The 15,021-nt window shown below is 43.4% G+C and overlaps 1 protein-coding gene and 1 long non-coding RNA gene across 2 annotated transcripts in view; both read right to left on the bottom strand.

Annotated features, from left to right (window-relative positions):
* Positions 1-15,021, bottom strand: part of tmem179aa (transmembrane protein 179a, genome duplicate A) — a 51,110-nt gene that overhangs the window by 22,112 nt on the left and 13,977 nt on the right. The window lies entirely within an intron of this gene.
* On the bottom strand, positions 1,821-7,632 carry LOC105020467. Its single transcript, XR_004575211.1, has 3 exons — positions 6,794-7,632; positions 6,508-6,543; positions 1,821-3,777 (listed from the first exon to the last, which is right to left on the bottom strand). It is a non-coding gene; the product is annotated as an uncharacterized LOC105020467 (long non-coding RNA).

Raw genomic sequence — 15,021 nt, 5'->3', positions numbered from 1 at the left:
TTCCAATTGGACTCTTAATATCTCACCCGGCACAGCCAGAAGAGGACTGGTCACCCCTCTGAGCCTGGGTCCTCTCTAGGTTTCTTCCTAAAATTCAACCTTCTTAGGGAGTTTTTCCTAGCCACTGAAATTCAACACTACTGTTGTTTGCTCTTTGGGGTTTAAGGCCGGGTGTCTCTGTAAAGCACTTTGTGACAACTGCTGTTGTAAAAATGAATTTGATTGATTGATTAATAAACAATATTTCTTACTGACTCCATTCATTGTACAAGATGTCCTAAATATTTTGCAATCCATCACCGCCAAGAAAGCAGCCTTGAGCTGATTTCTCTGAAGCCCTAACACATATTTTTTCTCCAACATTAATTTCTGTAGTTATTCAAAAAGTGTGGAAAACTGCCCATGTGACACCACTGCATAAGTGTGGCGATACTAGTGACCATGGTAATTATCCTACTCTCTCTACATTCTCTTGTCTTGCAGATTTCTGGAGTCTTCGCTGAAGTGCGTACCCAATTGGGTTTTGACAATTGCTTTCTGTATAAATATCAGTGTGGTATTAGACCTGAGAACTGTACTAGTACTGCTACTGCCCTAGTTGTAAATCATATAAGCACTGGACGAAAAATCTGGCTCAGTTTTTTGGCCTATCAAAGGCTTTTTATTTAAGTGATCATTCCATTTCAATAAAGAAATTGAACTCAGTGGGCTTGGAGGAGGATACCTGCTTATGGTTTCAGAATAACCTTACTGATAGAGCCTAGTGCATTGTAATGGTTAGGGTTGAATACAATGTGTAATAGTTTATAAAGTAGTTCCCCCGGCATTCAATTTTGTGTCCCTTGTTGTTCACTCTCTATATAAATGATATCGGCAACCCTGTGAGAAACAACCATTTTAATATTTATGTTGTAAAGGCTTGCGGTTGTCAGTACTAGATTATGGTGATGTGTTATACACTCACCTAAAGGATTATTAGGAACACCATACTAATACTGTGTTTGACCCCCTTTCGCCTTCAGAACTGCCTTAATTCTACGTGGCATTGATTCAACAAGGTGCTGAAAGCATTCTTTAGAAATGTTGGCCCATATTGATAAGGATAGCATCTTGCAGTTGATGGAGATTTGTGGGATGCACATCCAGGGCACGAAGCTCCCGTTCCACCACATCCCAAAGATGCTCTATTGGGTTGAGATCTGGTGACTGTGGGGGCCATTTCAGTACAGTGAACTCATTTTCATGTTCAAGAAACCAATTTGAAATGATTCAAGCTTTGTGACATGGTGCATTATCCTGCTGGAAGTAGCCATCAGAGGACCACATGGTGGTCATAAAGGGATGGACATGGTCGGAAACAATGCTCAGGTAGGCCGTGGCATTTAAACGATGCCCAATTGGCACTAAGGGGCCTAAAGTGTGCCAAGAAAACATCCCCCACACCATTACACCACCACCACCACAAGCCTGCACAGTGGTAACAAGGCATGATGGATCCATGTTCTCATTCTGTTTACACCAAATTCTGACTACCATCTGAATGTCTCAACAGAAATCGAGACTCATCAGACCAGGCAACATTCTTCCAGTCTTCAACTGTCCAATTTTGGTGAGCTCGTGCAAATTGTAGCCTCTTTTTCCTATTTGTAGTGGAGATGAGTGGTACCCGGTGGGGTCTTCTGCTGTTGTAGTCCATCTGCCTCAAGGTTGTGCGTGTTGGAGTTCAGGAGATTGTCTTGACCAGGACCACACCCCTAAATGCATTGAAGCAGCTGCCATGTGATTGGTTGATTAGATAATTGCATTAATGAGAAATTGAACAGGTGTTCCTAATAATCCTTTAGGTGAGTGTATATGCATGTCAAAGCCTCAGTACTAAGACCTCTAGATGCAGTCTAACATGCTTTGTGTTTTATTACCGGCATGAACTACCGGACATATTGTCTTTTATACACTTCAGTTGACTGAGATTCCTCAGGTCGGCGGAGGATTTATTGCAGAAACCTCAACATTTTCTTAATGCAAAAATAAGGTTGTCAAGTTAAACAAGTTGACTGTATAAATAAAGTTTAGAAAAACAAACCACATACCCGTAATAAAATAAATGATGAAGTTTGGTAAGAATCACAACATTAATAAATTATTTACTCTTGGCCGACCGAAGGGCCGAGAACTCATACACATGGGGGCCATTTCCACAGCGTCATTCTGACAGCGAGTGTCGTGTGTGTGTGTGTGTGTGAGTAGATGGACGTGTAAAGCAGAGGCAGTAAGCAATGCTTCATTGCCTTTGTTTATAATATTAATTGAGTGCCCAGGAGTCGTGCTCACAATGCTAATTCTGAAAAGTGAGGCTGGGAGTCGTCTTTTGTATTCTATAGATTTTTTATGTCCAAATGTCTGTCTGTCTCTTTGTTTCTTTAATTGTTTTTTTATTGTCCTTCATAAATTCCAACAAAAGATTGATTGAAAAAAGTACAGCCACTGCCCCGCTATCAATACATTGGAGAATGGAATCTCTAATTTATTGAGCACTGGTGTTTTAAGTGCTTCAAGACCCACCCATTCATCGGCTTGCTGTCATCACGAGGAAGTATGTGCATGTGTGTGTGTGTGTGTGTGTGTGTGTGTGTGTTTGTGAAGCTGGGTGTTCTCACATTGGCCTCTCAAGAATTTATTATGACTCGGATGTCATGAGGCCAGAGTCTGGGTACCACTGGTCGGCAAAATGACAACCTGGCTATGGCAAAGGCCACACAGGACTCACTATCAATGGGAATTAACATTGCAATAGACTGCATTGTGATGAATAAATCACAGGTTCATAAACAATAAAAATACATAGGGCTCCAATATACACATGCAAAGCATAATAAGCCATCTAAATAACAGTCCTATTTGAAATAAAATAACATATTATCCAACACAGGTTTAGAATGATACCAATAAAGACTTTGACTTTGAAATGGATGTACAAACTAGGTCTGGACATGACTACCCAGATTGGTGTATGAACCAGGTTTGGATGTGACTATCCAGATGGATGTACATACTAGGTCTGGATGTGACTACCCAGGTGGATGTACGAACCAGGTCAGGATGTGACTACCCAGATGGATGTACGAACCAGGTCAGGATATGACTATCCAGATGGATGTACAAACCAGGTCAGGATGTGACTATCCAGATGGATGTACGAACCAGGTCTGGAGGTGACTATCCAGATGAATGTATGAACCAGGTCTGGATGTGACCATCCAGATGGATGTACGAACCAGGTCTGGATATGACTATCCAGATGGATGTACGGACCAGGTCAGGATGTGACTATCCAGATGGATGTAGGGACCAGGTCAGGATGTGACTATCCAGATGGATGTACGAACCCAACAGGCCATGACTATGTTGCAAGCCTCTTCCGGTTTATACTGCAAAGCACCCCCAGCAGATGACGAAACAGAGTTCCAATTGTGGGCTCCACGATCGACCTTATGCGACGGTGTGCAGCATTATAGGCGCTCTCCTGTGCCGTCGCAGGATTGGTCAAAGGAGTCATCAGCCACAGTTTCAATGGATAACCTCTGTCTCCTACGGGGAGAGTCATATAGGTAAATAGAATCCACTAATGGCAAATACTTGATGCCTGGGCAATACATACCAATGAGCCAGCCATCCTGAACAGCTCCCTCCTGTAAGCCAAGGCCAACGTTGCTGTTCTGCAGAATGAATGAGTTGTGCGTTCCCCCCCGGCCATCTCGCCACCACATTCAACAGCATCTTTTGGGCATCCGATATGATTTGCACGTTAATTGAGTGGAAGCCTTTTCTGTTAACGTAATTGAACTCATTCAGGGATGACGCTTGTATTGCAACGTGGGTGCAGTCCACCACTGCAAATTGTATTTGGGAAGCCAATCGACCGCAAAGAAGCCTCGTTTGACTTCTACCTGTTGTGCGACTGTGTACAGGGAAATTGATGTACTGACATGATTTACTGATGATTGCGTGTAAAACAGCAGGCATTGTTTGTCTGATGGAGGGTTGTGAGATGTCAGACCAATCAGCAAGCTCACGCTGAAAAGTGCCTGTCGCCAAGATACCACCTGAATGAATTCGTTCTCCTTGTTTGTCTTTGATCCTGGCATAATTCCACTAAAAAGAGTTTAGGGAAACGATATCTGCTATGGAGCCACTCACTACTTTCTGCAAAAAAAGTCATAACTGTCTCTAAAAATGCACTCTTGACAAAATGCAGCTAAATCTTCCATCTTCTATTTGGTTTCCGTGTTAATCATCTTTTGTAGTGGTCCACAAGCATATTATTGTTGCATCATACATAAACTACATCAATTCGCCAATATTAATCGATGTAAGAACCAGGTCTGGATGTTACTATGCAGGTGGATGTAAGAACCAGGTCTGGATGTTACTATCCAGGTGGATGTAAGAACCAGGTCTGGATGTTACTATCCAGGTGGATGTAAGAACCAGGGTCTGGATGTTACTATGCAGGTGGATGTAAGAACCAGGTCTGGATGTTACTATCCAGATGGATGTAAGAACCAGGTCTGGATGTGCCGATCATAATTAGAGCATCTGCTGACTGACTAAAATGTCACATAGATGTTAAACCGCAGTGCAAAAGCCAAGTTCTTCTATGTACTGACTATGTAAAATCACACAGTCAGTATATCTCTTACCTACTTCTTTAACCATACTGAATTACATTTTACATTTCTGTAACTCAGCACTCCCCGCGACCCGATACCGGATCAGCGGATGAAGATGAGATGAGACAGAGATGTAATTCAGCAGACTTGCAGTAGTGTGTGTGCATTCGTTCTGACCCCCATGTGGGATTCGATCCCACAACCCTGGCTCCCAACAGAGCTCCACTCCCTCCCAGACACTCAGGAGTGAATTGTGTTTTAACACTAAAATCTTTCAAACCCTATCACAGCTCGATTTAGAATAAACCCTCAGAGTTCTTCCACAAATGTTTCAACAGAGTAACCCGATGTGTCGGTTCTAACACGGCCGTTGAGCGATAACCTCGTCCTTGAGCTCCACTTCACACACAGGACCCACCCACGAACGAATTTGGCCGCTTGATGCGATAACCAATCATGTCACTTCAACCCAGTTGGCCTCTCAATGCCTTCGCAGATCATTCCATGTTACGGTCTTCCTGAATCATCGGAGTGCTGCATCAGCCTTTCCAGACCCTCATCAATCCTGGATCAAACCGTGCCGGCGGCCACGCATTTCCCACTCTGACATCCACCTCCCCGGTCTTTGACCAATCCCGTATCCTTCACGGATCGACAAAGTATGCGTCGTGTTGCTGTTGCCATCGGGGATGTTGTGAAATAATGCTGTTTGTGCCTGAACAGCGAACTGCGGAGCACACCGCCCACGTCTGCATTCGACTGGTCATGCAGACTCACATCAGGTCACGTCTCTAATTATAATCACCATGAGGCAAATTCCCTTCCGGCAAACCTAACCATGACCATTAATGAAGAAAAACGACCTGATATCAGAGTCTACTGAGAAGATTGAGCCGTGTCCTGCAGTCTCCTCTTCATCCCTGTTTGGAATGCCTTACTATTGGCATGTAGTCACCACAGATCTCTAAAACCCTGGCAAGACCTCCACTGTCTCAGGGATTATAGAGGGTTGACAGGAGACGCGCCCACAAACTTGGATAGACATTATGTCACAGCCTCGCTGTGGTATCTGGGTGTATCTGTGTGCGCGTCGCCATGAATTCCGTCGCTCCCTTTAAACAGCATGTTTTCTTCGTCTCTGGCAGATTGTATCGGTTGATCCTCAATCTATAATCGGACTGTTGCAAATTATTTCTAGTTTAACCAATCGCTGCCAATTCATTGCTCGAAAGGTTAAAATTATCCTCAGGGACGTAAGAATGTCTGTTTACACCAACCAGGATGTGCTAGACACAAAACTGTCCTTCTGACCATATGACCAAATAACATAGGGTAGGAATGACTGTCTCTTGATGACAGTGATGGGAATGACTGCTGATGACAGTGGTGGAAACAACAGACAGACCTTTGATGACAGTGATGGGAATTACTGGCTTACTGGCTGTTGACCACTGGCAATGATCGACTGATTGTCTGTTCAATCAATCAATCAAATTTATATTTTAAGCCCTTTTTACATCAGTGCTTTTGCAAAACACCCAGCCTGAAACCCCAAGGAGCAAGCAACAACAGTGTTGAAGCACAGTGGCTAGGAAAAAGGGGCCGAAATTTAGGAAGAAACCTAGAGAGGAACCAGGCTTGGAGGGGTGACCAGTCCTCTTCTGGCTGTGCCGGGTAAACATTTGACAGAGTAGTGAGACTGTGCATGTATATCTCCAACAGCGTGAGAGCACAGTACAATGACCAAAGAGGGAAAGCAGAAAACTCACTTCTGCAGTATACTTCTAGACACATCTGTTGTGAAAATGATGGAAAAACATAAAAAAGACTGCGTTACCTTGTCATGCTTGTGGACCCACATCAAATCACTCTTCTGAAAAGTGGCAAATCATTCGAAAATTAAATAACACCACAAACAACTTTAGAAATAAGGGTTTTCAAGTTGCCGCAAATTAAGTGAGAGCTTAAAAGCAACCTTGTGACTGTCCTTAACCAAGGTTGTGGACACACACACACATTAAGCCACCCTTGAACAGGGAAAGGGCAACTTAATTAGTTGAATTGGGTGTGTTAGGTAATGGGCCGGGAAGGATGATAAACCCCCCCCCGACGTGGTCCCTCACCGGGATAATGAGTCAGTTTCCCCTCCCTCAGACTGCGGAAACAATAGTTCTATCAGTTCAGCAGGACAGTTGGGGACTGGTCGGCCATTACAGGGCTGATCGATGTTAATCAGGGGACGACTGAGCTGACAGGCCACCAGCACACAAACCCCTCCGGCCGGGCCAACGTGGAGTCCTCGCGCGGTGGGGTTCAAGGGGGCGTTGAGGGGCAGAGGACAACCGATAACCAAATCTGTTTGGGCGAAAGATGAAAAACCAATAACCAGACAGTTATCTTTTGTCGTGCCTAAACAGAGGAATTCCAACTCAAATCGGGGGACCTTTTTATAAAAGCCACAAACCTGAGATCGGCTAAATGAAACTGCACTAACGACCAATTCAGAAATAAGTGTTTCTTTGTTGATATATATTAAGCAAGAGCTTCAAAGGGATCTTGTGACTGTCCTTTGCACAAGCATCTGTCCACACACACACACACACACACACACACAAACTTTCTCGCACACACACACCATTCCCACTCAGACATGTCCTGCACTGATACAGACAGTCAGCAGAGTCCCTTGGGCACAGAGAGAGAGACAGCTGTTCTTTGTGTCTGGAATATAAACCATGGGGAGGTGGCAATGACACACTGCTCTCTCTGATAAAATACAGTGTAATTCCTCTCCACGGCAACGCTCGCTGTAATGAAAAGTTGCAATATTGAACAAAAACACAGCAGACGCTTGGGCTAAAAAAAAAAAAAAAAAAGAATTAAACTAATTTACTGAATGAAAACACAATGCCTGGCACCATGCATCACAGACACATGCAAGCTAGAACCGCACTGTGTATAATCTGAGCACTCCGTGGCTATTGGAACAGTAATCCAAGTCTTCATTTAGCTCTACAATGCAAAAGTTTGTATTTTTGATCCGACAAATTCCATGAGGTTTCGGTATACATTCCCAGCCATTATTTGAGTGTGCTCCAGCGTTTAGAAAACAACCACACCTTTTTATTCCTGGTCCCACTATTAGAGCCAAAAGAAGAATGCTGGTTATGGAGGGCACTGTGCATCACATCCAGAGGTCAGGAGATTAGCGGCAGTTGGTGACCTCGCGGCCGGGCATTGGGGTTACATTGACAATGTGCCAAGAAGATGGAAATTGTGATTTCACATCACTGCCGTCATACTGTAGGATTAACTGTTCAGTGCCCCTGTGTGACATATCATTAGTTTGTTTGCCAGTGTTTGTGTTCCTCAAGAGAAATCATGCAAGTTAGGACATTTTGGCCGGTTTTAACTTAAGCTTTATCCGACTTGGGGTCAAGTTAAGTGTTAGAATTAGTCTCTGAATTAGGGGTCAGGGTTAAATTGGCGGGTTTAAGGGTTAGCGTAAGGATAAAGGTTAGGGTTAAGTTCATATGTTATTTTTTTTAATGCAGGTCCCCACTTTGTTAGTAAAATCAATGCTTTTGACTATTCCTATCCAGTGAGAGTATTATGTGAGGGGCTAGTGGATGCATATCTATCCCAAACCAGGGGCCAGAGACGGTTGTGTAATGAGGGGTTGATAGGCCGCAGTACTAACAGGGATACACAGCTTTTCCTCAATTGCTTTTCGACTTTAATCTGATCAACGGTTTATTTTCCACCGGGACATGTTTTCCAGAGATTAAGAGTCACTAACACACGAATACTGAGCAGAAGTAGTAGAGAAGTTGAGAGAGAGAAGTGTGTGTGTGTGTGTGTGTGTGTGTGTGTGTGTGTGTGTGTGTGTGTGTGTGTGTGTGAGAGAAAGCTATTGGAAGTGAATGTGTGTGTCTTTATGGGTGACACTGTCCAGATAGTATCAAGGGTCTTTTTGTGTGCATCTTAAGGTGCCTTCAGACCCATATAAAGACAAGCCACTTACACTCTGGCTAAGTTCCATCTGACCTACAACCTGTGTCATATCCTAAGGCAGGGCATCCCAAACCTTGGGACGAAGTGGTGAATATATAAAACTAAATGTATATAATGTGCACCTCAACTATTCTATTCACATTTCTGACGGTAATGTATTTCGCCAACAGAACGTGGCAATAGGAGCAACACCTGCACAGATACAGTAGCACTTTGACCTTGCCAAAATTGAGATAACCGTAGTGGTCTGATGAGGAAGCCATGACACTTTTAGCTAAGGGGCAATGAGAAGAATTTCTGAATTTTAACAGTCACAAAAATGGGTGGGATTTTTTCAGAATCAGCTAGCTGGCAAATGTCATTAGAGCTAGCTAACCAGTCAAACTTCATAGGAAACTAATTGGGATTCTGCAAATTAGTGCAGCACAGAAAGTGTGCCACCAAAAGCTAGATAGCTAGCCACTGTTGCTGGAATAGTATCTAGCCAGCCGCTGCTGCTGGGATAGTATCAAGCCAGCCGCTGCTGCTGGGATAGTATCAAGCCAGCCGCTGTTGCTGGGATAGTAACTAGCTAGCCGCTGTTGCTGGGATAGTAACTAGCTAGCCGCTGTTGCTGGGATAGTAACTAGCTAGCCGCTGTTGCTGGGATAGTAACTAGCTAGCCGCTGTTGCTGGGATAGTAACTAGCTAGCCGCTGTTGCTGGGATAGTAACTAGCTAGCCGCTGTTGCTGGGACAGTAACTAGCTAGCCACTGTTGCTGGGATAGTAACTAGCTAGCCGCTGTTGCTGGGATAGTAACTAGCTAGCCGCTGTTGCTGGGATAGTAACTAGCTAGCCGCTGTTGCTGGGATAGTAACTAGCTAGCCGCTGTTGCTGGGACAGTAACTAGCTAGCCACTGTTGCTGGGATAGTAACTAGCTAGCCGCTGTTGCTGGGATAGTAACTAGCTAGTTAACATTAATTTTAATTTCACAGTATGGAAGGGGTACCAACCAAAAAAGATTAATCCAACATAACAGATTAAAAGCTGTTTTATATCCGGTCACAAGAAAACCTTGTCCACCCTGAATGCCCATAATTATGCAATCCTCTCATTTGAGTCATACATCTCTGATTCCTGACTGAGTGTATGTGCAGAACTCGTGAAGCAGATGTCCTCTTTTTGTCAGTAAGATGCAGACCAGTTTTCAGCACTGACACACAATCTGTCAACCTTAGCTTGAGCCCTAATAAAATGTGTTGCGTGTTGTGGCTGCGACTGATCCGAGATCTGTGCTTGAGCATTCTGTTACAGATGGAGACAAAGCCGGTTAGTCACTCAGGCAGAAGAGGTCTCAACAGCAGAGAACAGAAACATCCGGCCCTCCTACATACTTGAGAGTGTTGGGAGGCAGAGGAAGAGAGAAAGGAGGAGAGAGGAGAGTAAGAGGAGAAAGAGAAGGAGAGAAAGTAGGGAGATCGCAAGGAGAGTGAGTAAGCAAGATGCACTGAATTACACCCACTAACTGTGTGAAAAAAACTAACATTTTGCTATCACACACACACACACATACACACACGCACGCACACACACGCATGCACACGTGCACAGAAAAAGATAGACATTAAGGTGATGACAGAAAAAGATCTGGGGAGAGTGTATGTATGGGTATCTGGGTGTGTGTGTGTGTGTGTGTTTGTGGCTTAACCTCACTGCAAGAGATGAACCAGCTGGATCCAGCTTAGCAATGATGGGGGGTAGAGTGAAGTGCAGCTCTCAAACAGAGAGAGAGAGAGAGACATAAGACTACGAATATATGAAAGAGTGAAAGAGAGAAAGTAAAAGCAAGACAATAAATGAAGACTATCCATGCTAGGTTCTGCTTGACGCAGTTGGTATGATGTGGCACTTGCAATGCCAATGCCATATGATCCAGTCCCTTGACCAAAACATATTTTTTTAAAGTCCTGCCCTCAGTACCAACTGGAAGTGGTTCTTTAGAAGAGCGTCTGCTCAGTGACATTATATGTACACATTACTATAAGCTGCTTAAGACAGAAGCATCTGCTGCATGATATATCTTCCGTTATTGAGACTATTACAAGAGAGAGACGCTGAATATTCTGATGAATACAGAAATACAACCAGGGTAGGAGAGTGAACGAGTATAGCTGGAAACGTTATATGATTTTGGCAGTGGCACGACAATCGAGGTGTGACGCATTTGGAGAATGCGCTTTTACCGCGCACACCGCATGAATCCGCAATCCGCACCTCCGCGCCTCTCAAAGCCATTAAAGGTTTGACGTGACCTGGAGGTGACCTTGCAGTGATCGAATTAGATTTTCAGGTGTGGAGTGCAGTGAAAGCACGTTAATCATGTGTGCCGACTAATTGAATCAATGGGAACACATTGACTATTGGTTATAATACATTCGTGACTTTCAGGAAGTGATTATGTTCAAAACAAAATTCACGAATATACACAAGCACACTCTCACTCTCTCGTCTGATATGTTAGGTTCAGCAGTCTTATCCACAACCCGTTGTAAAGGCTTGCGGTTTCACTTCCCCTACAACTACAGACGACTGTGAGTCACAACTATGAAACCGCCCAAAGTTCAGTAAAGGTCACCGTCGTCTCCCCTTTGGGACATTTCCTCACAGCTCAAAAGACTGTAGAGTTGTGAGCCTGCAGTCTGTGCTATGTCAGGCCATGTCAAGGGAATTCTATGACAACCTACGACAACCTTGTAAAGGATTCTAAAGGGTTTATCATTACAAAGTGTTGCCTCTATATGTACAGATCACCTCAATTTATTTATATTTACTTTTATATTAATGGACATTCACTTGTACAATGAAAACACGACCAGAATGAGTGTTACACCTCAAGCAAAAAATACAGAAGTGGTTCTGCTTTATTTTGCAGACTCGCTATGAAATGCATGCCGACAAAGAAAGGGAGAGACAGTCAGACAGACAGATGGACAGAGAGACAGAAAAGACAGCTTGATACAAACTCACATAGGCAGACAAGTGGAGAGTAGAGGAAACCGATTGCGTAAGGTTTTGGATTGTTGCCGCAACGACGGGTCTGCTGTCAAAGCAGTCGCCCATGGCGGGCACACTTTTAATCTTTCCACCCGCCCCCACTTCATCCCACCTCAAACCACCGACAGCCACAGGGGACCGGCTATTTCAGGAATTCCTTGAAAGGGTGTCGTCATTAAATTCTCCCTAACGAGTGGTGTTGCCAAGCCATTACCAGCAAGTCAACCTGGAATTGGAAGGAGTAAGATTGGTCCGAAGCTGAACAGAGGTCATGCCTTCTGTATAAAAAAAGCCAAACAATCGCCCGTTGAGGGTTAACAGGTCCAGGTACACATTTATCCTAATACGACCTGGTAAGACCCAGGAACAAACATAGATTTCCATTTGGCTAGTAACTTTACCTCCATATACTGGCCTTCACCTTTATGTTGTACACAGCACTTCACACCTCCTTGACACCACTGGCTTTTTGTGTTCACCACAAAAATAGCCCAGATTTTCGCTTTCATTTGACCCCACACCCATTTAAACATGAGTCTGAACTCATGTCCAAGCACGCTTAGTGGAGGAACTGAGTGGGTCCAACACTTCTAAAAGGGAGATCTTAAAAGTGAAAAAGTTCTGTGTTTCTGCGGACAGTTAACAGAAGTGTAAGAGCTGCAGAGGAACAAGACAATCATAGAGAGAAAGAGACAAACAGAGATATAGACAGATTGACAGACACCTACATATAACGAGATAGACAGATTGACAGATACATACATACATACAAAGAGAGAGACAGATTGACAGATACATACATACATACAAAGAGAGAGACAGATTGACAGATACATACACATACAGATGGGAGTGAGAGTGAAATGGAGAAGAAAAAGAATATCACAGCATTAAATTACACATCATACAAATGTACAGGCCATGAATATCAGGTCGCTACCAGGGTCATTAAAACATCCAACCTGCAAACTGAAACAGTGTCAAACATTGTTATATACACCATACTATATACTGTCTTTTAATGTGACCTATAATGTGAACAATCCAATTGAAAAACAAACTGAAATCTTCGAGGGGGAAAAATGAAAAATAAAAACCTTACAATAAACTGGTTGCATAAGTGTGCACACCCTCTTATAACTGGGGATTTGGATGTGTCCAGAATTAACCAATCACATTCAAAATCATGTTAAATAGAAGTGACTCTGATTAATCACAAATAAAGTTCAGCTGATCTAGTGGGATTTTCCTGACATTTTCTTAGTTGCATCTCAGAGCCATGGTCCGCAGAGAGCTTCCAAAGCATCAGAGGGATCTCATTGTTGAAAGATATCAGTCAGGAGAAGGGTACAAAATAATTTCCAAAGCATTAGATATACCATGGAATACAGTGAAGACAGTCATCATCAAGTAGAGAAAATATGGAACAACAGAGAAACAGCAGAGACGTCCCTCCAAAATTGATGAAAAGACGAGAAGAAAAATAATCAGGGAGGCTTCCAAGAGGCCTACAGCAACATTAAAGGAACTGCAGGAATTTCTGGCAAGTACTGGCTGTGTGCTACATGTGACAACAATCTCCCATATTCTTCATATGAATGGGCTATGGGGTAGGGTGGCAAGACAGAAGCCTTTTCTTACAAAAAAAACCATCTAAGCCCGGCTGAAGTTTGCAAAAACAAACATCAAGTGGGAATATTTGTTATGGTCTGATGAAACCAAGGTCGAACTTTTTGGCCAGAATTCCAAAAGGTAAGTTTGGCCCAAAGAACACCATACCCACAATGGAGCATGGTGGTGGCTGTATCATGCTTTGGGGCTGTTTTTCTTAAACTGGAACAGGGTGGATGGAATTATGAACAGTTCCAAATACCAGCCAATTTTGCCACAAAACCTTCAGGCGTCCGTTAGAAAGATGAAGTTCACCTTTCAGCACGACAACAACCCAAAGCACACATCCAAATCCACAAAAGCATGGCTTCACCAGAAGAAGATTAACGTTTTGGAATGGGCCAGCCAGAGCCCAGACCTGAATCCAATTGAACATCTGTGGGGTGATCTGAAGAGGGCTGTGCACAGGAGATGTCCTAGCGATCTGACAGATTTGGAGTGCTTTTGCAAAGAAGAATGGGCAAATATTGCCAAGTCAAGATTTGCCATGCTAATAGACTCTTACCCAAAAAGACTGAGTGCTGTAATAAAATCTAATGGTGCTTCAACAAAGTATTACTTTAAGGGTGTGCACACTTATGCAACCAGGTTATTTTCCCCCTCAAAGATTTCAGTTTGTATTTGAATTGTTCACGTTATAGGTCACATTAAAGGTGGAAAACATTCTTACATGATTTATCTTTGTCTCATTCTTTTACATCACAAGAAACTGCCATTTTAACAGGTGTGTGTAGACTTTTTATATCCACTCTATGTATATGTTTAAAGTCCAGATAGGATGTTTCCTACAAAATCCTGCTTATAAAGACATGAAACAATTATATTCCCCTGTAGTCTATTAGCACAGTACTTCCCAAAGAGTTCCCAATAACCATCCCAGCAGGCCTCTACACTACAATGTCACCTTGTACTAAAACAAGGTGCCCACTGAACATACTGGATCTCTTCCAACACACACACACACACACACACACACACACACACACACACACACACAAGCAAAGTGCTAAAGAGGCTTAGGGATTATAGTCTGGCCTGCACAGAAGAGAGAGTCAAACAATGAACACACACAAACACAACCAAGGAAGCTGGACTATAGAGCGAACCGAAATGTGTCAGCGTTCATCTTATGATAGCTACTATAGGTGGGAAATCCTTACAATCCACAAGCAGTCAGGACACTTGTCCTCAATAAAGAGCAACAAAGTCGGCGAAGACGGATAAACGTCCCATGTGTATTTGACAACGACGCAAACATAGTTATGACATTGCTGTACAACCACAAATACAACCAATAAACAGAAGTCAGAAGTATTTTGTACATTATATTACGATGCGGTATATACACGTACGTGAAGCTGAACCTGGCATTGAAGAACCTCACGGCCCACGTCTGACTGAGATGCTCACAAAGAATAGCACAACATAAAATTAATATGCAAAAAAAATGATCATAGAGGCCAATCACGGGCCACCCACCCAACGCCGGCCCTGATGCTGCCACACCCCCCTGCACCCAGATTGCTAAGCCGGTGGCATATGTCCATACAATACAGTAATACAGTTTGAGTTACTAAGGTATCCGGTTGTGAACCGGGCTATATTATGACAAATCCATCTGTACGTCACAT

Source organism: Esox lucius, chromosome 23 (assembly GCF_011004845.1).
Source record: "Esox lucius isolate fEsoLuc1 chromosome 23, fEsoLuc1.pri, whole genome shotgun sequence".
NCBI lineage: Eukaryota > Metazoa > Chordata > Actinopteri > Esociformes > Esocidae > Esox > Esox lucius.
This window is presented reverse-complemented; position numbering and strand designations above follow the sequence as displayed.